The sequence below is a fragment of the Macaca fascicularis genome, chromosome 18 (assembly GCF_037993035.2).
Source record: "Macaca fascicularis isolate 582-1 chromosome 18, T2T-MFA8v1.1".
NCBI lineage: Eukaryota > Metazoa > Chordata > Mammalia > Primates > Cercopithecidae > Macaca > Macaca fascicularis.
This window is the reverse complement of record NC_088392.1, coordinates 3,340,586-3,366,124: the sequence shown is the minus strand read 5'-3', so window position 1 is coordinate 3,366,124 and position 25,539 is coordinate 3,340,586. Positions and strand designations below refer to the sequence as shown.

Here is a 25,539-nt window from a genome sequence, read left to right as displayed (position 1 = left end):
TTTTAGCAAAAGCACCCATGTCATTTTACAAAATTTATTTTATTAGTTCATCAGCGCATGAGAGGTGACTGTCATTTTGCATAAGCTCGTTATTACGAGTAGAAACTACTCAGCTTCAGCATCAGAATGGCTCTCTCAGGGACACTTAGAGCTGCGATATCTCATCCTGATGGATTTCCAAGCACGAGCCTTGAAACAATCATGCATTTCCCAGTTGCAATTAAACTGGGTTCTCTACAGAAACTAAGGAAGAAACAGCATTGAGGATGTTACCTACATGTAGGGACATACATTGTTCTGTACCGAAATGAACACTAAGAGACTGGAGACCAATTTTAGTGGCCTTATTGCACCACTTCTTAGTTTCTTATTTTTCGATATGTTAATTAATGGTTTTGAACTCAGTTTCCAAAACAGGGATATTAAGAATTAGCCCATGTGAAGCTCAGGGGATGGGCTCAAAGATTCCTTAAGGTACAGTTTACCTCTAAGTTCCTCTCAGCTTTTCATTCTCCAGGAAGCCCTTCTTTCTCTCCTGTTGTCTGCACATGTGTGTCAGGATCCATGGAGAAGACACATGGCAGTAGGGGACCTTGTCCACCTCACAGGTTGTCCCCTGAGTCACTGGCGTTGGAGTTATTGAGGGTCAAACATCTGGTTCTATTTTCTTACAAGACTTGACTAAGGGAACTGTCTTTTAGAAGGCCCAAGCTCATTGCTTGAAACCAAAACAGTTAAATAAGCTGATTTATATGATGTAAATTATTTTATCCTCTGTATCTTAAAGTATAATGTTAGAATTGATTTGTTGGCTGGGTGGGGTGGCATGCCTCTGTAATTGCAACACTTCAGGAGGTTGAGGCAGGAGGATCATGGGAGCCCAGGAAGTCGAGGTTGCAGGGAGCTGTGTTCATGTCACTGCACTCCAGCCTGGGCCACAGAGTGAGACCCTGTCTCTCTCTCTCTCTCTCCCTCTTTCTACATATATATATGAATTATGTATATGTAAATTATATATTTGTTGAGGAAATAAATAAATTCCAGTTCTCAGAAGACAGCATTCTTTCTAAAGTAGTTTTTCTGAGGAAATCACTTTTTCACGCAGTTGAAATATAGTGTTTAATTCCTGTGCTTCCTGATTATTAATCTGTTTTTATTTTTTAAACTTAAAATGTAAATTCTAATTATTTTTCTTTCCAAGTAGTAATTTCTGATATGATAAAATTTCCTATTTTCTCTGAATTTATCCACTTGCATTAATTGTTAAAGTACTGCTCTAAATGAAAAAAGAGAATTCAAATGAAATATATCATTGGAAAAAATGGCACATTCAAAAGTGAATCAATCTCTGCCTTTTTTTTTTTTTAAGTTAACCAAAGAAACTTTTTTTTTTTTGAAATATTAGCAGCCTGAAAAGTGGCCAAAGAAAAGGAAGTGATTGTTGTGAGACTGCATATCCTCAGGGCACCTGGTCCAGATGAGAACCTGCTGGCTGAGGGCACTTGCTTAGTTGCTGGGCACTGCCTGGTCCAGCTGTTGGCTGCTCGACCCTGGGCTGGGTGTGAGCCATCGCTTGGTTCAGCGGCAGGAATGATGAAGCTTCCCATCTCAAGACTGTGGGGAGGATTAAATGAATTAACATACGAAGAGCACTTGGCATAGCTCCTGCAACTTTGTAAGGCGGCAGAAAATATTAGCTGATTAGATAACGATGACAATGATAATTCTAAGCCCCTGAGCCACATCGCCAGAAATGATTTATTGTAGTAATTTCTATAGACCTATGATTTCTCCTCTTGATAGTGGCTGATAATTCATTATTCAGGGGGAAGGAATGTGTGCAGATTCCCCACGTGGCTGTTGGATGTCATAGTAAAGATGTGCAAAAGACTTACAGCGTTCACAGTCTAAAGCCACCCAAGCAGCCTGTGGCCGGCTATTTCCCTATCAGACCCTCCGCTGCTGCTCAGCTGGGCTCTCTCTGCTGTTTGATTTCCAGCATTATTTGAACGATGTCTGTGCCTCATTGCTGCTCTCATATCCTGCACCATGACACTCGGCTTCTGCCCTGCACAGCAGACACCCTGAGAACTGGGCTTTTCCCTTCTCGTGCAGAGGGATGAGTGTGGGGGTGGGGTTCTTCCTGGGCTCAAAGCTCCTTCTCCACCACCCCATTTGTACCCTCTGATTTTCTCTGGAATCCTGTTTTGTTTTCTTTCTCTCTTGTATCTTCAGCTTGCCCCTTTTCCTGACTTACCCTCACCTTAGAAACACACATGCGTACTTAGTTCCCCTTCACTGCTTTCTTTTTCCCATAGCCCAGTCAAGCTTCTTGAAAGACAAGACAGCAATACCAGGGTCTCCCCTGCTTCCCACCTCATTCGCTTTCAGCTCAACGCCTTGCGTCTCTGTCCTCGTCACTGTGGTAGTTTGCAGTGGCATCATTCAAAGATGCCTTTTTTCCTTACTAGAATACTTTGCTGATGACACCAGACTTTTCTGGATATCTTTTCATGTTCTTGATTTTTACATTTTCTTCTGCTGGTTCATCTTTGTGTGAATGATACTTAAATAATAGTATGACCACGGCACTTTGCTGTGCTCTTTTTCCCACTAAATATTCTTCTTGGGGGATCTCATTCACTACGATCTATGTTGATTGTCATCAAATACATCTTGATATATCAATTTTCTGAGCTCCCAATTGGCATATGGAGAATACAGCTAATGCCTCACACCAACAAGTCAGTTATGAAGGTCATGCTCTTCTATTTCAAACTAGATATCATGATATCATCTTTTCTCTGAGGTCAACGTACTGTTTTATCTTTGTGATCTGCATTGTGAGACCTTCTTTGAATAGATATTATTATCTGCATTTGAAAATGAATCAGCACAAATTTCTGTGTTTCAGAAGCTATTACTTAATCAAGTTATATTGAGTTCAGTGTATCTTAATGTAGTGTGGTCCCAAGCATTTTTCATTGGGCATGAATTTTTAAATTAATTTTCCAAAATATACAGATTAGTGTTGATCCACCAAAACTACCCCATTACCCTGAATTGAACACTATTCATTTTTAAGACGATGAACCAGGATTAAGAAAGGTGCCTACACACACACACACACACACACACACACACACACACACACATACTTGGGAGTATTATAAAAGGGAGAGTAAAAGTAAAAAGGGAGAGATATACTCTCTTCCTTCCCTGGACATTGTGGTTTTAGGGGCAAAATGTGGAACCACTGCAGCCACCTTGCAATGACAGTGGAAACCGGCTTGAAGCAGAATCCAGCGCTTGGTGAATGGCTGTATCCACACACACACACACACACACACACACGTACATCTGTCCTTAAGCCAGTAACCACCCCATAGAGATTACTTTTGGTTTGTAATATTTTTGAAATCAGAAAGTGGGAGACCTCCAACTTTGTTCTTCTTTTGGAAGATTGTTTTGACTATTTGGGAGTTTCCTGAGATTTCACATAAATTTTAGAATTATGTTCCTATTACTGCAACACAATACCATTGGGAATTTGTAAGGGATTGCAATGATCTGTATATTGCTTTGGTTAATATGGATGTTTTAACAATATTAATTCTTCTAGTTCGTGAGCACAGGATGTCTTTCCAGTTATTTGTATCTTCTCTGATTTATTTTAGCAAAATTTCATGGTTTTCAGTGTACAAGTATTTTACCCCCTTGGTTAAGTATTTTTGAGGCTACAGTAAATGGAATTATTTTCTTAATTTTATTTTTGGATTGGTCATTGCTAATTTACAGAAATGCAACTGATTTTTGTGTGTTAATCTTATATTTTGCCACTTTGCTGAAACTGTTTGTTTATTTTGACAGGATTGTGTGTTTGCAATCTTTAGGATTTTCCACATAAATGCTCATGTCATTTGTGAATAGAGATAATTTTACTTCCTTCTTTTGAATGAGGGTGGCTTTTATTTCTTTCACTTGGCTAATTGTTCTGCCTGAGACTTCTAGTACTGTCTTGAACAGAAGTAGTAAGAGTGCACATCTCTGTCCCGTTCCTGATCTTAGAGGAAATGCTTTCAGTCTCTCACCATCGAGAACGGTGTTAGTTGTGGGTTTTCATATATGGATTCTATTATGCTGAGGTAGTTTTCTTCTGCTTCTGCTTTGTTGAGTGTTTATCATGAAATTCTGTTGCATTTTGTCAGGTGCTTTTTCTGTATGGGTTGAGATGATCGTGTGGTTTTTGCTCTCCCTTCTGTATACTTGTATAGTACTGGATCATTACTTTTACCCATTCAAATTGGGTATTATTTCCTTAGAAGTCACCCAGTGTTTCCTCTCATATCCTTTCAAGGTTTTATTCAAATGCAACCCCAGCAAGGCCTTCCTTGGGTACCCCATATAAAATTGTACACTACCTCCTCAATACTCTGTATCCACTTTCTGTGCTTTGTTTCTTTCCTGCTTAGCACCTATCATCCCTTAACATACTGTGCATTTGACTTATTTATGGTATCACCTGATTTCCCTAGCTGGAATGTGAGCTACAAGAGGGCAGCATTTCTTTCTTTTTATTGCCGAATCCCCTGTGCCTAAAACAGTGCCTGGCACAGAGTAAGCACTCAAGATAATTATTGAATGAATGAATGTATTAGTTAGGTTTCCCTAGAGGGACAGGACTAATGGAATAGATATACATATAAATGGAGTTTATTATTAATTCACATGATCACAAGGTCCCACAACAGGCCGTCTGCAGGCCGAGGAGCAAGGAGAGCCAGTACAAGTTCCAAAACTGAAGAACTTGGAATCCGATGTTTGAGGGCAGGAAGCATCCAGCACGGGAGAACGATGTAGGCTGGGAGGCGAGGCCAGTCTCTCTGTTGACGTTTTGCTGCCTGCTTATATTCTAGCTGCCCTGACAGCTGATTAGATGGTTCCCACCCAGATTAAACGTGGGTCTGCCTTTCCCAGCCCACTGACTCAAATGTTCATCTCCTTTGGCAACACCCTTACAGACACACCCAGGATCAATACCTGTATCTTTCAGTCCAATCAAGCTGACACTCAGTATTAACCATCACAATGAATATATAAAGAAAGAATGTGATAGTTTAAGGTTGTATTTCTGTTTGCTCAAAGTGCAGTGAAGTAATGCTAGAACGATGGAGAGGTGAGAATAGAATCTTGAGTTTGGTATTAGTTACTCCTGTGAGTCTACTTTGAATGGAACCTATGATGGTTTCCCTACCAGCTCTCTGACCACATGCTTTGGTGTTATGTTGTCCTGATAATTTCCTTGATCTCTGCGACCTGCTCCTCCAGGCTTTGTTTGTTACTTTACACAGCGGCCCCCTTTCTGGGTACAATTATCTCCCTTAAACAGACCCAGATATTCCACTCAAAGTAGGCAGGTGTGGGCCTGGATAACAAGAGTAAAGACGAATTCCAAACATGAAAATTAAAAATGCAATTGTGGTTTTCTTCCAGCACATTTTTACCTTCCATGGTAATTTTAAAACTTGCATAAAATAAAACATAATATAATTTTAGGCTCCTGTAACTTCATTATCCAAGGGAGAAGGTAAGCCTTGGGGATGAGTCACATAGCACATAGCATATATAAACTTTATATAACGTTATATAAAGTTATATAAATTAATAACTTTTATTTTTTAGACTATAGATGAACTCTTTCCCTCATTGTTTTTGTTTTATAAATGACGAGGGGAGACCAGAGACCAGGCCTGCTCTCTTTCCAATCACTGATTGCTGTTTTAGATTAACTGCCTCTTCTATTACCTTGCACCTCAGACCAGGTGATGCCAAAACCCCATGAGTGTTCCATCTTCAGTGTGAAATGTTGAATATACTCCCCTCAAAAAAGACCACCTCGACTACTCAGATCATCATAATGATGCATTAAAATTTATATAATAAGATGTTGAAATTCTGTTAAACTTCCTTCAACTTTGTCTATATAATTGAACCTAAACTTCTATACTTTGGAACACTGACTTTGGTCCCTTAGAAGATGTGTTCCCTGGATGGCTTTGTTCAAACTTTACATTGAAATAAACTCTCTTTAAAGTAGACTCTGATTCTTTAGTAGGTTGGCATTTTGGCGACCCAGATGGGACCTTAAGCTAGCCTGCAGTGATTCTCACTGTTTCGCTGACAAGAAGGGCCTGGGTACCAGCACACACAGCTTTCATTTACCCAACCTCGCCAGGGCTGGCAAGGGTCTCTGGCAAGGCTCCTCTCAGATTTTAAATCTGTCTGGTTTAGGGTGAGATTTAGACTTTATTCAGGTGACCTGATTCCGCACTTGATGCAGCTGACAGTGAAGCTCTGCTCTAAGGTAGACATTTTGTTTTTGTTCTCTAGAAATTGTGCTGTTCACAAATTTGTGATCTTCACTTTTCTCTGAGGTTAAGGGTTGTTTGTTAAGCTACTTATTAAAATTTGTACAGCCTTTTCCCTTATTCAAATTTTGGTCAGTAAAAAAATTTCTCTGTCTCAAGAAGAGTGAATACTTTATGGCTTAGGGAAGATTTACAATTAAAAATGTTAATTTATAATTAAAAAAACAAAACTCGGAAGCTGTTTATTTGACATATCTGAGGTCCCTTTTTGAAGTGACCAAAGCCAATAAAAATTTTTCTATGAGGACAAATGTAAGTCCCCAGAGTGAGGAACACTATTTCTCCTGGCCGAAAATCACCTTAGGCCACGAAGGTCATTGCTCACGACATAAAACAATCTCACGTGAAATTATCCCCCCAGAAACATTCAAAAATTCTTGCTTAGCCTGGTGGCAACATATGAAGGGCTGACCTCTCAGTGCCTTAAGATCCCAGGATTCCTGGGTTTTACCAAGACATGTGAGAGGGGAAAAGTGACTCGTGAGTGACACCTCAAAATACAGTTCTTATTAAGCAGCACATCAGATCCAAAACATCTTTCCCTTTCAATCTTTAATTTCTTAAAAAGAGAACCCAAATTATAGGTAGCTGTCCATGTGAAACTAAGTCTTCCTCAAGAGTGATTCGTCCTTAGAAACTCCAGCTATATTCATGTCCAATACTTATGGCACCACCTCCTGTCAGTATCTAAAAAGTAAAATGGTTTTACTTCACCCATAAAAAAAGCCACACAATAGCCAAAGTGATACACCTTTAAAATATCAAAATTAATGGATTTACTTTACAATGGAAAGTACTGGCTCTAAAATGAAACAAAATAATTGGGAGACTTCCTTCCTATAGTACTTAAAAGCATCTACAAGAGGCTCTGACAAAATTCTTGCCCTAAAGGAAGAAACAAGCTCTCTAAATAAATGAATAAATAAGCAGCCGAAGCTGATTCTCTCCTGCTTCCTTATTTCTTCCCTTCCCTGTCTGAACCGTTTCACCTCCGCTCACCTTTGCCTCCTTTGATCCCCTCCTCCCACTCCTGCTGTTCTAGCTTAATTTCAGAAACGGCGAATATCTGGCAGAGGAAAGCCCACCTTAGTTTATCAGCCATCATCAAAGGTAAACCTTAAAGACAGAGGTGAGAGATTTCCTGGCCAGGCACAGTGGCTCACACCTATAATCCCAGCATTTTGGGAGGCTGAGGCAGGAGGATCACTTGAGCCCAGGGGACTGAGACCAGCCTGGCCAACATGGTGAAACCCCGTCTCTACAAAAAAATACAAACAAATAGGCAAAAATGATGGCATGTGCCTGTAGTCCCAGCTACTTGGGAAGCTGATGTGGGAGGATCGTTTGAGCCCAGGGTGTTGAGGTTGTGATGAGCTATAATCAGGCCCCTGCACTCCAGCCTGGGTGACACAGCAAGACCCTGTTTCAAAAAAAAAATAATAAAAATCTAATTTCCACGAGGACCCTATTGGTTCTGCCAGAAAGCTTAACACCAAAGTTACGACTGTGGTTTTTCTGATCTATATCAACTAGTTCACATGTTAATTTTTTTAAAAGGTAAAAAATAAGTAGCTAGACACAAAAGAAAGGGTTTTTAAAATGTGTCTTAGCTACTTAATTACAAAAGAAGATCACATGTGTGCCTGTGAGGTTACAAAGACTTTGCTCCAAGCCATCCATTTAGTCTTCCAAAAAGTCGTAGACTAGAAGAAAATACAGCAATGTTGGCAAAATCCTGCTAAGTCGATACTGACATATGTTGAGAGATTTAAAAAATCTTTAAACAATATTCAAGATAATCTAATTTTTTAATACCAGTACCATAGTGTTTTGGTGGCTATGGCCTTATAGTATAGTTTGAAATCAGGTAGTGTGATGCCTCCAGACTTGTTCTTTTTGCTTAGTCTTGCTTTGGCTATGTGGGCTCTTTTTTTGGTTCCGTATGGATTTTAGAGTTGTTTTTTCAAATTCTGTGAAGAATAATGGTGGTATTTAGATAGACCAATGGAACAGAATAGAGAACCCAGAAATAAACCCAAATATTTACAACCAACTGATCTTCGACAAAGCAAACAAAAACATAAAGTGGGAAAAGGATGCCCTTTTCAAAAATGGTGCTGGGATAATTGACTAACCACATGTATGAGAATGAAATTGGATCCTCCTCTCTTATCTTGTACAAAAATCAACTCAAGATGGATTAAGGACTTTAAGACCTGAAATTATACAAATTCTAGAAGATAACATTGGAAAAACCCTTCCAAACATTGGCTTAGGCAAGGATTTCATGACCAAGAACCCAAAAGCAAATGCAATAAAACCAAAGATAAATAGGTGGGACTTAATTAAATTAAAGAGCTTTTGCATGGCAAAAGGAACAGTCAGGAGAGTAAACACACAGCCCTCAGAGTGGGAGAAAATCTTCACAATGTATACATCTGACAAAGGACTAATATCCAGAATCTACAACAAACTCAAACATTAGCAAGAAAGAAACAATCCCATCAAAAGCTGGCTAAGGACGTGAATAGACAATTCTCAAAAGAAGGTATATAAATGGCCAGAAAACATATGAAAAAATGCTTAACATCACTAATAATCAGGGAAATGCAAATCAAAATCACAATGCCTTACCACCTTACTCCTGCAAGAATGGCCATAATCAAAAAATCAAAAACAATAGATGTTGGCATAGATGCTGTGATCAGGGAACACTTTTACACTGCTGGTGGGACTGTAAACCAGTACAACCACTATGGAAAAGAGTGTGGAGATTCCTTAAAGAACTAAAAGAGGTAGAACTACCATTTGATGCAGCAATCCCACTACTGGATATCTACCTAGAGGAAAAGAGTCATTATACGAAAAAGATACTTGCACACACATGTTTATAGTGGCACAATTCACAATTGCAAAATTGTGGAACCAACCCAAATGCCCATCAATCAAAGAGTGGATAAAGAAACTGATACACACACACATACACAAAATGGAATACTACTCAACCATAAAAATGAATGAATGAATGGCATTCACAGTGACCTGGATGAGATTGGAGACTATTATTCTAAGTGAAGTGACTCAGGAATGGAAAACCAAACATTGTATGTTCTTACTGATATGTGGGAGCTAAGCTATGAGGACGCAAAAGCATAAGAATGATACAGTGGACTTTGGGAACTTGAGGGGAAGGGTGGGACTGGGGCGAAGGATAAAAGTCTACGAACAGGGTGTGGTGTATACTGCTCGGGTGATGGGTGCACCAAAATTCCACAAATCACCACAGAACTTACTCGTGACCAAATACCACCTGTACCACAATAACCTGTGGAAATTAAAAAACATATATATATATATATACACACACACACACATATATAGACATATATATAATTTGAAGATATATTCCATTTTATATAATCAAAATGTATGAACAATGTTGAGATTTCAAAATGAAAACCACATAGAAACATTAAAGCAAAAATATTACTTAACCTGTTAATAAATCACAGTTTCTGGTTGTAAAGCTCTATGTGCAAAAATGTAAAAGAAAGAAATTGAAATAAAGTACTGGCAAACAAAAAAGATTATCTAAAGAAAGTTATACTAATCATCAAAATGATATTCTCAGTTTCAATTTTATAGAGTACATAAAAAATTGACAATAATTAAAAGACAATGCCTGAGTTGGACAATTTCTCAGACTCATAATTTGGTTAACCTTGCTGATCAATTACTTATACCTTAACTGAAAGAGAGAGACAGAGAGACAGAGAGAGAGATCAAACAAAAAAGACTAATAAAATTATAAATTTACAATTAAAACTACTATCCACTTAGTCTAAACCTCCAAAATAACCCCCAATAAACCTCAAAACAGACCTAACTTTCCACTTCACAATTGCTACAAAAAACCTGGACGCTTAAAAAAATGCCAAAAACTAAAACAAAGGAAATAACAGCATGCAAAAAAAAAAAAAAAAAAAAACCCAAACCAAAATAGGGGTACTCAGAAAACTTCAAGAGACTTCCTTTCCTGTTAATGAAGAGAAACAAGCTCTGTTGACACTGGAACTACGTTATCTCGAATGAATCTTACATTATTACAGAGTCTCTTTTCTCAAAATTAACAATGGAAATGATGGCTGTCAACTAATACTCCTATATTGGTAAATAAATCTCAGCCTATAGCTTTTCAGTTAGATCTTTTACAAGACTCATGTTTTTCTCATAGTTCCCTCAGCCCCATCCATTTAACAAAAAGAAACTTTTAAAAATATACTCACATTTCTTTTTCCCCAAATGCAGGCCTGTGTTTAGAATTAGAAGACAAAAATGAACTACCAGATATAGTGAGTTTTTGGAATCTGATTCTCTTAATTTACAAATTGCAATTTATGTTACCATAGAGGACATTAAATGATTGAGTGATAAAGAATTACAAAAACTGCCAAAGGCATAGTGGAGCGACTGTGGTCCGTCTTTTGCTGACATAAAAAGCAAAAAATCTTGAAGATTATAATCATATAGCCCGAGCCATACTTAAGTTAATGTCTACTGCATCTGGCTGTAAGTCAACAACATGGGAAGAAAAATCTTTCTTTTAATTTTCTATCATCTGAGAGTGAACGTTTTTGCTGACAGATCTACCCCTCTTGGATGTGGAGAACACATACTTATTGATTCGTTCATGAGGCTTTCCATTAGCACGTGAAATTAGCATGGATTTCTTTTTTTGCTCTTCGTTGATGTACCAGTGGGGGGTGGATCCACATCGGGTTGGTGACTCAGTCCTAGTCTCCGTGGAATAGTGATTACAGGAAGTACAGAAGCACACACTCTCCCTCCTCCCTTTTGGCAATAATCCCCACTGTTTCACAGGAACTGAAAGGAAGCAATAATTTTGTTCACTTGGAATAAATGGTTCTGAATAGTCAAGATGGAAAATACAGGACAAAGTCATGGTTTTCACTACAAAGAGCTTGGCCTCTGCAGTCAGACAAAAAAGGGTTTCTGTATTAGTTTTAACACATTTTCTGTGTAACTTTGAATATATGATTTAACTTATTTCAATTCATTCATCTATAAAATGTGGCTAGAAGTACTGTCCTTGTCAGGCTGTTCTGAGGACCAGTAAAAACATACATAAGATATCTGGCACACGAAAAGTTCTATGTGTACTCTTGTAAAAATAGACAGTGTGTGAAGTATGTTGAAAACCCACGAGCTTCTCCCTCTTCTCTGGAAAGGAAGTGAGATTTTGTAAAGTTGTATAAAGAAGCACTTTGGTCTGGCATAGGAGAGAGGTTTTCCAGACTTAGGAAGTAAAAATACCGGATACCCAGTTAAATTTGAATTTCAGAAAAGAAATGAATCATATGGTTTAGTATAAGTATATCCCATGCTATATATGGCTTATACTTATACTAAAACAGAATTTATTTTAACTCAGTTCAAGTTTAACTGGGTGTTCTGTACCTTATATGGCAACGCTATGGGAAACTGTATTGAAATACTTTTTTTTTTTTTTTTCTTTTCTTGGACTATTCTAAGGTCTTATTCTTTCCTCAACAGTCTTGTCCTGTGATTGACAATGGTGGTGCCTTGCTGAAGCAGCAAACGCATTGATGGCCTGGGCATAAATGCCCTGTTATTGGAACACTCCTTGTTCTTCATTTGTGATACAGTCTACTATACAGGTTTGCATATTGTTACAATTAAATTGGTTAATAAACGTCATGGATTTGGAAACATGACTGGCACTTAATAAGTTTTCCAAATGTTAATTATTTCTATATTTAATTTAGTATGTTCACTTTTTTCACATTTTAAGATTCTTAAAATTTGAAAGTGTGTTTGAATTGACATCGATTTACAATTGCTGTTGGCTTGGTGGCAGTCGTAATGTAGGAACATGCACAAACTTGAACACCACTGTTCATATCATCGTGGCTGCACTTGAGTTATAGGCACCGTTTGAAAAAACTTCACTTCTTAGGAAAAGAAGGCATGGCAGGGAATCTCAGAGGAATAGCAGGGAATCTCAGAGGAACATGGCAAGATAAGTCTTTCCCTTAGAAAGAAATCCTTCCAAGGCTCAGAGAAAGAATAGAAAGGCTAGGCTTTCATGGATAAAAGCCACTGGAATATGAGGAAAGTGTTAGTTCTTGGTGCATTTTCTTTTTAAAAATTTTTTTTCTTATATTTTAAGTTCTGGGGTACATGTGCAGAACGTGCAGTTTTGTTACATAGGTATACATGTGCCATGGTGGTTTGCTGCACCTGTCAACCCGTCACCTACATTAGGTATTGTTCATAATATTATCCCTAATCCCCCACCCCCGACAGGCCCTGGTGTGTGATGTTCCCCTCCCTATGTCCATGTGTTCTCATTGTTCAGTTCCCACTTATGAGTGAGAACATGCGGGGTTGGTTTTCTGTTTTTGTGATAGTTTGCTGAGAATGATGCTTTCCAGCTTCATCTGCGTCCCTACAAAGGACATGAACTCATCCTTTTTCATGGCTGCATAGTATTCCATGGTGTATATGTGCCACATTTTCTTAATCCAGTCTATTGTTGATGGACATTTGGGTTGGTTCCAAGTCTTTGCTATCGTGAATGGTGCCAAAATAAACCTACGCGTGCGTGTGTCTTTATAGTAGAATGATTTATAATCTTTTGGGTATATACCCAGTAATGGGATTGCTGGGTCAAATGGTATTTCTAGTTCTAGATCCTTGAGGAATCGCCACACTGCTTCCACAATGGTTGAACTAATTTACACTCCCACCAACAGTGTAAAAGAAGAATTACTATTTCTCCATATCCTCTCCAGCATCTGTTGTTTCTTGACTTTTTAATGATCGCCATTCTAACTGGTATGAGACGGTATTTCATTGTGTTTTGATTTGCATTTCTCTAATGACCAGTGACTGTTGTTTATAAGGTACCCAGTCTAAGGTATTTTGTCACGGCAGCCAGGAAAGATATGACAATCTTTATATGCTTCAGTTTGTCATCTGCAACATAGGAATTATAATACTTACTTCTTTGGTTTATTGTGAATATTAAATAAGTGAGTATGAGAAAATCACTTAGAACTTACCCTGTCACATAGTAAGTACTAAACAAATGCTAGCTATTTTATTCTTACCATAATGGTAGTAGGGCGTAGTGTTGAAATATAAAATCTGGAGCCAGACTGCCTAAAGTTAAGTTCCTCACCACCACTTCCTAGCTTTGTAATTCTGAGCCTTAGCTATGCTTAGGCTCAGTTTACTCATCTGTAGGATAAGAATAGTAATAATATCCACCTTAGGAATTGTTGCAATGATAAATTATTAAATGTAAAATGCTTAGAAGCTATAGTCCCAGCTACTTGGGAGGCAGAGGCAGGAGGATCACTTGAACCTGGGAGACGGAGGTTGCAGTGAGCTGGGATTGCGCCACTGCATGCACTCCAGCCTGGGTGACAGAGCGAGACTCCATCTCAAAAAAAATAAAAATAAAAATAGAAAGACACTCTATGTCTATATGTCTAAGTACGTCTAGGAGATTTCTGTAAATATTATAACTCAAAGTGAGAAGAAAGCATTGGGTCACTTCAGTTGGTCTCATTATTTTTTGAAATATCTGCATGACTTAGAACCAAAGGAATTTTAGAATCTGTAAGTGAAGTATTGTTTATTTTCTGTAGCCTTGCTCCCACTAAGAATAATGACACCAAGATTCCCAGGGAATCGTCTTCATTCAGCCACTTTTATTGAGCACGGCCTTCTCTTCTAGGCACCGTGTTAAGCAAAGGATGCAAAAGCAAAGAAAACGGAAGTGAACCTGACATTGTGGACTTTGTATTCTAGGCCTGAGGTCGAAAGACTTACCCTGTGAAAGTCCAGATGTTACAAGTTTAGGCTTTCTGGACCGTACAGGCTCCGTTGCTGCTACTGAACTCTGTCACTGTATCCTAAAGACAGCCATAAACAATGTCTAGATGAATGAGTGTAGTGGTGTTGCCAAAAACTTGATGGACACTGGAATTTGAATTTCCCATGCATTTTTAAATATACATCACAAAATATCCCTATTTTGAATTTTTCTACTTAGAAATGTAAAATGCATTCTTGGCTTTCAGGTTGTACAAAATCCAGAGGTTGGCCACGTTTTGCCCCAGGCTATAGTTTTTCAGACCCTGTTCTAGAGGATGAGAAAAGTAAAAAATAGGCAAACAGGCAAATGGAGTAAGTACACACTGCGAGGAAGCGCACACGAGGGCTAAACCGGAGACCAGGAGACAATGCCTCCCATAGAAAGGGAAGGCTGGGGGCTTCTGCAAAGATGAAATAGGCTGAGAAGCAGCTGGCATAGGAATGGCTGTAAAGGGCTTGCAAGCAGAGGGAACAGCTCACATACAGAACTTAAGACAGAAGAATGCCTGAGCTCGGTGGGTGCCTGTAATCTCAGTTACTCAGGAGGCTGAGGCAGGAGAATCACTTGATCCTGAAAGGCAGAGGTTGCAGTGAGCTAAGATCATGCCACTGCACTCCAGTCTGGGTGATAGAGCAAGACTCTGTGTTATGTTTTTTTTTTTTTTTAAAAGAAGAAGAAGAAGAAGAATGCTTGGGCTCTCTGAGCAATTTAGGAAGACTGGTGTAGCTGGAAAAGACTGTTACAGAGAACGGCAGGCTGAGACGAGAGAGAAGGGGAATGTAACAGAGACGGAGGCTGCTGAGAGAGCCAGTAGCAGACCTCATCGCCGCCTTTTGCAAGCACTAGAGTCATTATGTTGACTTTAGCTGTGTGATTTAATATTCTTTTTAAATATACACTTTCCCTGGAGTTTTCAATGAAAGAAACACTTGAGTGTGAATGGGTGTGTGCAGAGAGAGAGATAATTATTTAGCATCTATTATGGACCCGGTGGGTACTTTTCAAGAGTCATTTCAGGTGAGGACTTAGAGGTGGAAAATTAGACCCAGAAGAACTAAATCATTTGCTGCAAAAGCAAGTCTGTGTAGTTCTGAAAGCTCATGCTATTTCTTCAGTTGCCAAAAGAGGTGAAAAAGAAATAATTACCTATAATAGTAGTAATATCTTCTATTGTTAATGAGAAATATATCAGAACAAAGTAAGAGATGTGATGTGGAAACGGAATGAGGGTTATGAGTTAGTTTATTTTAGAATTTATTCTTTTAATTATAATTTTAAAAATCAGAAATGCCATACAAAGGAATTATCTCATGAAGATATGTTAGAACTCAGTCACTGTCTACTATTCTAGAAGATGATGGTGCTTGTTCATTATCCAGGGGGCCTGCCCCTGCTGTCCGAAAGCCTGACTACAAAAACGTCTTCTCTTTTTCCTGTTTTCAGTCCACTAATGAGCACACACAAAAATTGTTAAGATGAGATGGTGGTTTAGGAAAAGGCCGTTGACCCTCATTATTCATGGATTCTATATTTGTGAATTCACCTACTTGCTAAAATAGCTTTTAACTCCGAAATCAACACTCACTATCCTTGTGCAGCCATTTGTGGACATGCACAAAGAGGTGAAATGTTTGGATTGTCCACTGTGTACCCTCCCAGCCAAGGGAGGGCGAGGAATGGTCTGCCTTCTGGCTTTGGCTCTTACTGCAAACAAGTGTCTCTTTCAGTCTATAAGTAGACATGTATTTTGCATGTTCGTGCTTTGCCTTGGTGATTTCACTCTGTAGAATGGTCTACAGGTGTAGTGCTGAAGGCTGTTTAGTGTTCCCAAGCACCAGAAGGCTACTCTTGCATTTTTTCTGACCATCTGCTTTTCTGATGGGTACATTTTAGGTTGTTCCTGCCATCTTCTCCCACCGGAGCTTTAGAGATGGGCACAGGCTAGTTCCTGTTCAGCAAAGGAACACAACATAGACCCAGGACTCCTGGATCTGCTGGTTCCCATTCAGCAAAGGAACGCAAGGTAGACCCAGGACTCCTGGATCTGCTGGTTCCCATCCAGCAAAGGAACGCAACGTAGACCCAGGACTCCTGGATCTGCTAGTTCCCGTTCAGCAAAGGAATGCAACGTAGACCCAGGACTCCTGGATCTCTGAGTTTAATAGGAAATGGAAATGTGTAGGCAGCTGTGTCCAATGAGATAATTACAGATGCTATCTCCGAAGTATTAACATGATGTAAAGGGTGCTTGAAGTGGGAAGAAGACCATTTTATACAGGGAGAAAAGAAGCACTACACCCTCAGTGAGTTGTCAGGTTCACAGATAACCCAGAGATGTGAAAGGGGCAAGACACTTAAAGATGTGTAAATAACTCACATAAATACGGTGCAGAGGGTGAGGAGAGAGTGAAGAAATCACGCTTGACAAGAGGAAGGCTTCAGACAATTGAACTGGTCAGTTATGACTAAGTTAGAATGCACTCTGTAGGCAACTGGGGTTATTGAAAGGTTTTCAGCAGGAAAGTAACGTGAAAATATTTGCATATCAGGGGCATATTTCTGGTAGTAGCAGGGAAAGAGACTGGAAGAAGGCAAGATTGGAATCTGGATACCTTTCATCCAGTCATGCTAAGGATATCATGGTGAACACAACACAGGCACCGTCCAGAAGAAGATGAGGCTCTGAAGTAAGACTGTAGCAGTCACAGAATACTTGGTTTCCTCTAAAATATTAACATTCAGCTTGACTATTAAAAGTAGACTGCAAAATTAGGAACTCTATCCAGTCAAGTCAGCTTTATGTAAACTTAAATTCATCCTTATTTTTAACAATATAAAAATTTCTCCCAGCACTTTGGGATGCCAAGGCAAGTGGATCACATGAAGTCAGGAGTTTGAGACCAGCCTGGCCAACGTGGTGAAACTCCATCTCTACTAAAAAATACAAAACCGGGCATGGCAGTGCACACCTGTAATCCCAGCTACTCGGGAGACTGAGGCAGGAGAATTGCTTGAACCCAGGAGGCAGAGGTTTCAGTAAGCCGAGATCATGCCATTGCACTCCAGCCTGGGTGATGAGTGAAACTCCCTCTCATAAAAACAAAAAGTTATCACCCAATATTTTCATAGCCTTTTGGCACAACTTTAACTTTAGATGAAACAAATCACTTGCTGCGTTTGAGGTAACTGGTGCCACTGGGGTTCTTAGCTACTTTCTTAGGCTGGGTTCCCTAGAAGCAGATCCTGGACTGATGGTCTTTGCAGATGATCTATAAGTATTCTCAGGCAAAACCAGCAGAGCCAGGAGACACTGAACAAAGCCTGGTATTAACTGAAGGCTAAGCTCAGCCTGATGCCAGGGGGAGCTCCGAGGCGTGCTTGGGTCCGCTGTTGTATCCCTGTGTTAGACGTGGTTGGCTGTGGACTCCCCCAGGTTGCAGGAGAGTAGACTTTTAGGCATCTCAGAGTGAGGTAGCTCCTAGTAGCTGCAGGCAATTCTTCAGAGAATAGTCCAACTGTGAGCTGGCAGCAGCCAACTCCAGCACAGCTCTGGAAATGGGGGCAGGTCATGTCCCTATAGCCACCGACTCCAACTGCGTGCTCAATGCTACTTAACAATCATACTATAATCCTAATGCTAACTCACTGAAGGGTTCTCTGTAAGGACTGTTTTAAACCTTCCAGACCCTGCTAAACCTCCAGTTCCTCAGCATATACACCTTTCCTTTTCCACAGTTGGCCTTGGGCCTTGCTTTACAGAGAAAATAGAAGCTATCAGGCAAAGAAACCCTCAACTTGCTGGCTCCAGTTCCATCCTTCCCTGGCATCTGTGCCCACACCACCTTCCTGCTCCCTGGTTAAATGGGAAAATGGGACGCCTGGCCCCGCCCCACCCCGCACAGCTGTGGGAAGACAGTGCATTCACTTCTGCTGGGGGCCAGACCCTCACAGCTTTGAGGAAACCATGCCCCTCTCTTTTATCTTCAATGTTGCGCTCCCTCAGATCTTTTTCCTATTAGCATCTTGAAACTTACAGGTTTCGTACATCTCATGAACAACACTCAGTGATCCTCTAAGGAAATCTGCATGCCTCTCGAGGGACTGTCCGGTTTGGCTCCTCCCCTTCGCAGCGGTCCGTTTCCTCACTGTGTAACACGTCTGAATGCTGCTAATATCCCACTGAGCCTGAGCAAGCCAAGACAGAGCTCACAGATGTGGACACACCCTAAGGTGTCTCCCAGTCATCCCACCTGCTACCATCTGCACCTTTGACCTACTCCTTGCCCTGGAGTGTGAGCCAGGTTGATAACTTGCTACTTACAAATCAGTGACAACAAAGGTGATGGTTTGCCCCATGCTTAGGTTCTGTAACCTGACAGGGGTGATAGGCCGTCCCTTCTGTGTGTATATCACATTAAATAAGACTGCAAGGGCAGATGAGCTGGAGCCGTCTGTGGGCTGCATGGAGCTGAAAATCATGCTGGAAAAGTGCATGTGGCTGTGAGCTCTGGGGAGTCTCTAGGGCCCAAGGATGGCACCCTCCTAATAGCCCTTGGTTGTACAACCATAAGGAAAGGTATTCTGCCAGCAACCTAGGCGAGCTCAGAAATGGATTCTTCCCCAACTGAGCCTTCAGATGATAATGTAGCCCAGCCAATGCCAAGCTTTCAGCCTTGTAATATCCACAGCAGAAAATCCAGATAAACACATGAATGAAAGTTGGAAATTTTCCATGTCATGAAAAAAGCGTGAAAAATGGTGGCTTAGTTTAGAGTACTGAGTTCAGAGTAATTTATTTAGCAGCTCTACATCCTTAAACTCAAATTCCAAGTGTGATTTTTCATGTGCATTCCATCATTCACTCATTTGTACATTCATGTGAAAAAAACAGCTCAAGATTGATCTCAGAGTAATTAAGATCAGCCACGCTTCTTTTAAAGTGTGATTTAACTAAGACCTGCATAAGGAAGATAAGAATTTCTGGTGATGAATACCAGCTGTAGAGTATTCCTCACACGAAGATGGGACAGTTCCATGTCATCAGTTATGTTGCTTTGAAATAAATAATGAACAGATTGCTCATATTGACTGGCTGGAGGGAAGGTCCATGAAGGTAGGTATCATTTTAACCTCAGGTCAACACCAGCCTTCAATCACTGCACGAGAGATATGAAAGTCAAGGAGGAGCTATGCAAAATGACTGACTTTGTGTAGCACACAGTTATGATTTTTAGAAACCTACATCCTTCAATTTATCCTAATAGCAAAACAGGCTCAGTGCCAGTCACTTTGCTGATAGTGAGACACGATGCTTAGAAGTGTGAAAACAGGAAAACAGTGAACAGCTGAAAAGAGAAGACCAGCAGCATGTGGGGAATCAGTCAGTCATGTTGGGCACACACTAAACATGGCCTGGTGTCACTGCTAGGAAATAAGCTTTGCCAATGACTATGAGCCTGAGCCATTCTAGTAAGTGTTCTTGATAGAGAACAGAGCCAAGTATGCAGTAATTTTAGAGAAATTTCAGCCATGAATTTTGAAGAACAATAAATTTTGAATATTAAATGAGTATCATGTTAGTTTTCTACTGCTCCAGGAACAAATTACCACAAACTGAACAGCTTAAAAAACATGGGTTTATGTTCATCTCAGAGTTCTGAGAGTCAGAATCCTGGGCCCTGCTCCTCTCCAGAGGCTCTGAGAAGAAATCCACTCACTTAGGATGCTGGCAGAATTCTGTTCCACGTAGTTGTAGAACTGAAGTCCTTGTTTTGTTGATGGCTGTTGTCTTCACAATGCCTTTAGCTTTTAGAGAAAATGTTTTATTTTCTCTGTTTCTTAGTAGTTCCTTCATTTTTCTGGCTATTTGATGTGGCTTCTGTCTCTAATACTGGACCCTGGCATCTGGGCAAACAGAACAACTAGAGTTGTAAAGTTAAGCAAGCCAAGGGATCATTTTCACTTGCCTATAAAGCATTGTGTGAATTCCAGTTAAATTACACAGGTTTAGGATTTAGACTATTTTAACAGTGAAACATATACATTGCCCCGTTCCTCATAAATGATCAACAATGAGCCTGTTTTGAGCATCTCAGAATTAATGTCTTTGTTTACTACTTTAAGATTGCTTAAATTTCAGTCATGAAGATTAAAAGATGATTAACAAACATGTAATGAGATGCTACCACAATTGACAAAACTGAGCAATTGCTTTTCTTTTTTAAAAAGTAATGAAGCTTCTTAATCCTTCTAAAAATGTGAAAATTTAAAGGACACTTTTGTCATTTTAAGTCCCTAAGGATGATGGAATTATAAGTCACACATTTAATGCTTCTTTTTGAAAGCTTCATCATATTAGCAGAAAATAGATTCACTATGATAAATTCACTACCAAAGGGTGGGCATTTAGTAAATATTTGTTGAACAGATGAAGAAATGACATAAGGATAAAAATTCATATCTAAGAATTTTGAAAGTGAATTTAGTCTTATTTAAAGAATAGTCTTAGTTTGAATTTTATTTTTCTAATTTTTTGGTATTATAACAAGGTATTGATATTAATAGACATTTTGGGAATAAAAGACCATACCTAGAAGGTATATTTCTACACAATCATTTTTGTCTTAGGCATTACACTCAGGGAATAGTAGTACCATTATTGTTTCCATAGGAACAGGGATTTTTTTTTTTTTTAAAGCAGAAAGGAAGGCAAAGAGAAAAAAGCACACAAGGAATTTGGAAAAATAATTATTCCAAATACTAGTTTTGCCGCCCATAGTATTGTGGAATATTTATTGCATTGCATTGTTTATCTATGTAAGAAATAACAAATAAACCAAGAGTATTCAAAAAAATTGTTCCAAGGGTTTGCAGCTAAATGGATTTATAGTTTTGCAGCTTCCATCTACAGGGAGTAGCGAGTCTGATCCTGGGGGCAAAACTAAAACTGAACAAAGTCAAAATGGCTAAGGAAGTGGCTGTGTGGGAGTTAAATGTCTCTCATGTTTAATTTTCACACACCTTCCTCCCAAAGGCCTCTGGGATGCCAGTATTCCAGTTGCATTAAGCCCTTTCTTGCTTCCTGGGGAGGCTTTTTCAGCTAGTTACATGGCAGTTTAATTTTATTAATGCATTATTTCTCCTGGGGCCATAGAGGTCTTGCATTTGTTCACTATGTGGTGAATGGAATTGGCCCCTGTATATGAACAGGGCCCCACAGCAGGTGAGAGGACAAGGGGTCTGCATCATTATCTCTGGGATTATGAAACAAAGAGCACTAAATACAAAGCTTGTCCTGACCACTTACTTACTGCTTTCACAGTTGCCAGAACGTAGCAGAGAGATTGGTCTGTTATGGAACTTCAGAGGGAGAGATTAAGCTTCTTAGAAACTTTAGCTATGATGGTTGGGGCAGGAGAGCCAATAGGGGTTGTAATGATGTCTAGTGGGTGCGGTAACACGTTACCACAATCGGGCCTTATAACAAATAAAGTTTATTCGCTCACAGTTCTGGAGGCCGGAAGTTCAAAATCAGGGTGTCGTTAGGGCCACGCTCCCTCTGCAGACTTTAGGAAGAATCTTTCCTTCCCTATTCCAGGTTCTGGTGTTTTCAGGTTCTGGTGTTTTCAGGTTCTGGTGTTTTCAGGTTCTGGTGGTTCCAGGTTCTGGTATTTTCAGGTTCTGGTGTTTTCAGGTTCTGGTGTTTTCAGGTTCTGGTGTTTGTTTTCAGGTTCTGGTGTTTGTTTTCAGGTTCTGGTGTTTTCAGGTTCTGGTGGTTTCAGGTTCTGGTGGTTTCAGGTTCTGGTGGTTCCAGGTTCTGTTGTTTTCAGGTTCTGGTGTTTTCAGGTTCTGGTGTTTTCAGGTTCTGGTGGTTCCAGGTTCTGGTGTTTTCAGGTTCTGGTGTTTTCAGGTTCTAGTGTTTGTTTTCAGGTTCTGGTGGTTCCAGGTTCTGGTGTTTTCAGGTTCTGGTGTTTTCAGGTTCTGGTGTTTGTTTTCAGGTTCTGGTGTTTTCAGGTTCTGGTGTTTTCAGGTTCTGGCGGTTCTAGGTACTGGCGGTTCCATGTACTGATGGTTCCGGGTTCTGGTGGTGCCAGGTGCTGTGGTTCCTGGTTCTGGTTCTGGTACTGGCAGTTGCACGTTCTGGTGGTGCCAGGTACTGATGGTTTCTGGTTCTTGTGGTTCAGGTACTGATGGTTCCTGGTTCTGGTGTTTCCAGGGTCTGGTGGTTCTAGGTACTGGCAGTTCCAGGGTCTGGTGGTGCCAGGTTCCAATGGTTCCTGGTTCTGGTTCTGGTACTGGCGATTCCATGTTTTCATGCTGTCAGGTACTGATGGTTTCTGGTTCTTGTGGTTCCAGGTACTGATGGTTCCTGGTTCTGGTGATTCCAGGTTCTGGTGGTCCCAGATTCTTGTGGTGCCAAGTACTGGTGGTTCCAGGTACTGATGGTTCCAGGCTCTGGTGGTGTCAGTTACTGATGATTCCTGGTTCTGGTGGCTCTAGGTACTGCTGGCTCCTGGTTCTGGTGTTGCAGGTTCTGATAGTTCTGGGTTCTGATGGTCCCTTGTTCTGGTGGTTCCTGATTCTGGTAGTTTCATTTACTGGTGGCTCCTGGTCCTGGTGGTTCCTGGCTCTGGTGTTTCCGTGTTCTTGTGGTTCTGGGTTCTGGTAGCTCCTCAGTCCCTTGGCTTGTGCCTGCATCACTCCAGTTTTTCCTCCTCCTTCTCATGGAGTCCTTCCCCTTGTCTGTGTGGCTCCGTGACCCCCTCTCCTTACAAGGATACCAGTCCTTGTATTAGGGCCCACCCATATTCATTAGGACCCCATATTAACTTGGTTACATTTCAAAAACCCTCTTTTGAAGTGAGGCCACCCAGGTACTGGGGGTTAGGTTTGAACATTGTTGTTCTGGGGACACAATTTCAAGATGCTGGTGGGGGCTTGGCTAGAGATTTTGATTTTAAAAAGGTTAGTGAGGAAAAGAAGGGTGACAGTGACACCATGTAACGTTTGTGTTTGGAGGGGATGATGTCCAGGTGAAAGTGAGTACTGGGCCGGGCGCAGTGGCTCAAGCCTGCAATCCCAGCACTTTGGGAGGCCGAGACGGGTGGATCACGAGGTCAGGAGATCGAGACCATCCTGGGTAACACGGTGAAACCCCATCTCTACTAAAAAATACAAAAAACTAGCCGGGCGAGGTGGCGGCGCCTGTAGTCCCAGCTACTCGGGAGGTTGAGGCAGGAGAATGACGTAAACCCAGGAGGCGGAGCTTGCAGTGAGCTGAGACTCGGCCACTGCACTCCAGCCTGGGCGACAGAGCGAGACTCCATCTCAAACAAACAAACAAACAAACAAACAAAAGAAAGTGAGTACTGAATAGTCTCTGTGGGTGAGGGTGATGCCAGACGCCAGATATGAATGTGGAAACCCGGTAATACTCCGTATTACTCCATTGCCTGAAGTGCAGACTACACCAGGAACCGTCATTCTTCTTATCCAAACAGCCATCTTGGAAGAGAAGAAATGAGTCGGTCATTGTGAGTGATAGAGAGAATAGAAAAAAAAGTTAATATTTGTAAATTCTTGTGATCAATATCAACCAATGTGGAATGCAGGCAAGACCATACCCAGAACATACTCTCCCTAGATTGCCATCTTTAATATACTTAAGTGTACATATTTGAAACAAATCTTAAGGTACTATCAAATTTGCAACTTTGTGGAGTTCTCTGTGTTTTGTCAAAAGTCAGGAATCAGGAAAACGTGGTTACTGTTGTCTGAGACTGCCTTTGACAAATCCTTCGTTTTCAGCAGGAAATCATTTTTCCTTCTAGATCGAGGAGAGAGGGAGATAGAAGTTAGACACTCACTTGGCTTCATGTCCTTCTGAGATACCAATTATTATCCATATGATGATTAACCTCAAATGTGTATCTCCTGCTTAGGTTGTTCTGCAGTATTTAACTAAAAATCTTCAAATGCTTTCCAGGCCTCTCCATTTTGATAATGATAAAGATAACAAAGCATGATAGAAATTGAATTAAACATCTTCCTCCTAATTCAGCTTCTTCTGTGTCTATTAATTAGACTGACATTATTAGTAATACAGGGATATGATATTAATAAGAAAGTAACAACTTGCACACAATATGTGCATCAACTGTTTGTTCCCAAAACTTACTCAAGAGCTTAAGCTAAATAAGTTTAACGGCTGGAACCTGCATTGTTGTTTTTTCTTATTACTGATAAGAAAAATTGCCCCAAATAATTGTTTTAAATTGCCATTGTCCCTTCCAGTTTCCCAAATCAAATCATATACTATTGGTCTGTAAATTTAAGATCAATTGCTTCTTTGATACACAAGGCTAAACTTTACAATTTTGGAGAAGGCATAGAATGTTACAATCCTTAAGGGAAAACCAGGTAATTCTCCTTTTCTACCCCTTTGGCAATGTAAACCCACGTTATTGGGAGGTGATTTAATTTTGTATATTTATAATACTATAAGTATAATTATATAAAATATCTTTATTATAAATAAATAGTCTAGTGTATAAGATTCTAATAATATGAATAACAAGTGGTAATTCTAAAAAATTTTTTTAGCCTAATGGAGTTTACAAACTCTCGTAAATTTTTATAAAATCTTGAATTCTCAGCACATTTCTTCATTCAACAAATATATTACTTACGGCCTGTTAGTCACCTGACATGCTGAGGGTACTAGGAAGGTCTTAGGAGAAAATAATTCAGTTGGCACCTTTCTGTTGTCTGATACATTATACACCAAATTGATTATTCTTGCACTGAAATTATTGTTTATGATGAATGCCTTGCATTGGCGTTTAGAATCATTTGTAAGTACGCTAAAATATTCTTCTGTGCCCCAAGAACTCTGATCCTCTGAACTTCTGGATCAAACATTCCTTATCCATTATGTCAGGGACACACATTTTGGGGACATGCAGGCTGCATAGCAATGGATTAGGGATGGCACTCTGTAAGGAGCGGGCGAGCCTGTGGCTGCTCCTGTGAGCTCAGAGCTTAACCCAGCTCTGAACCTTGGCTGAAGTGAGGTGACTGCACAGCCTGCACCAGCTACTCTACACAGTTGGGCACGCACAGTTTGAGGGCCTGCACCCCATTTATCAGGTTGCACAGTGGGGTTTTGGCTACGTGGTCAATGAG

General features: G+C 40.2%; 1 pseudogene; it reads right to left on the bottom strand.

Moving 5' to 3' along the window:
- Positions 1-7,530, bottom strand: part of LOC135968306 (transcription factor TFIIIB component B'' homolog) — a 45,723-nt pseudogene extending 38,193 nt beyond the window's left edge.
- Positions 7,531-25,539: the final 18,009 nt, after the last annotated feature.